Raw genomic sequence first — 1,793 nt, forward strand, 5'->3', positions numbered from 1 at the left:
TGCTGATTAAAAATTGTTTTTATATATGGTTATTTAGTTGTTGTTGTTTGTTGATGTACCAGCAGCAGTTGTGGTATGATGATGGTTGTTGCACAGTTGTTGTAGATACTTTTGGTTAAGCTAAATAAAATAAGTGATGGATTTTTTAGAGAGATTTAGTTTTAGGAGGCTTTCTTTTTTTATAAAGAAAAAATATATATTTTTAAAAAAATATTTTTTACTAAAAATAACTATTTTTTTATATATATGTATATGATTGATTTTTCTCAAAGTGATATAATTTTTTTTTTTTGTATGGCTAGACGACGACCACGGCAAACATTTCAAATGTTGTTGTTTGCGGGGGGTGGATGGAGAGGACACAATGGTGGATTGTTGTGGGGGGTCATCCCGCCGATGTTTTTGTTGTTGTTGCTGTGGCGGTGACTATATTTCACAAGGAAAACACATTTAGGAAAATGAAAAAAAAATCACACACACTATATTTAATTTTTCTCTTCGTTTTTTTTCGGTTGCTTTGCTCTGCTTTAATTTCTTTTTTTTTTCTTTTTTTTTGATGCGATATTTTTTTATAGAACAGACTAAAATTTATGTAACTTTTCATTGGGGTTTTCCTTTAAAGACTCGCACTTTTCAGTCTTTAAATTTTTGTGTTATTTGAGCACTAATAAAAACAAATTTCAATACGATTTCCTTTTATATAGGAAATAACTTTGATAATCTACAAATATTTGATATTCTTCCGTACACAAAAAATAATGGTTGGTTACTGGCGGCGACGGTGGCTTCCTCCTGTTTTTCTCCTCCAGATAGCTCTAAAAGGGGGTATTTGAAAACGGTACGCGTTAGTGCGTGTTCAGTGTGGGGACGACAAACGACAGCGACGTTCTGTGTGTTTCGGCCACAAGAAGACAGGCAGACAACAGGCACTACTAGTCAGGCGGTAGATGCTAACGAAGGCAACGTCCTCACACCTCGAGGTTCTAAACGTAAAAGAGCGCACACATTTCACATTGTTTTCGTTTTATACTCTTCCACTCACATTCGTCGACATATGCGCCGTCTCCAACTAACCATTCGATGAAATGTCGTCCATTGGAGGGGCCAGCCAGCCAGCGCCACAGCACTAGCGAGCGATTGTGTGTTTTGTGCTCTTTGTTATTAGATTCTATTTTATCGCTATTTTCATTGCATTGCTAAAAAAAATTCCTTCATTTTTTCCTATAACTACTAATCGACCATCCATCAAATTTCCCCCACAAATTTTGTAACAAACCAAAACCCCAAACACTCAATTTACCTGAGGACTCCGTTAATTGCCTTCGGTTTTTTTTGGGAATTTGTTATTATTTCAATTTTCTTTCATTTAATTATCGTGTAAAAAATGTGCGTTTCAAAATGTTTCCCTTGTATTTTATTTAACCGCTTTTATTCTTTTGACTTGCTTTCAGCACATGTTTTTTCGCAATTCCAATCAATTCTCTGTGATTCTCTTCTATGTGTGTATGAGGTACCCATTTGCCAAGAGAGAGAGAGAGAGCGAACATGTGTAATTGAAAAGTAACCAATGTTATCGATAGTTGGTATTCGATAAGAGAAGTGATGAACATTAAACGACTGATAGGTTATGTTTACATTTATGTATTTTATTATAAAGGGAATAATTATCATAATTAAAGTCTGGGATGTTAAAAATAAACCACGTCTTTGATAGAATTATGTCGGTTATTTGACATAGAGCGGTTGTCAATTAAATAAGGGATTACATTTTGTTTGTAGTCACAGTTACTGTT

This window comes from Musca vetustissima, unplaced genomic scaffold, assembly GCF_032173495.1.
Source record: "Musca vetustissima isolate MV318-11 ecotype Yass unplaced genomic scaffold, APGP_CSIRO_Mvet_v1 utg28269, whole genome shotgun sequence".
NCBI lineage: Eukaryota > Metazoa > Arthropoda > Insecta > Diptera > Muscidae > Musca > Musca vetustissima.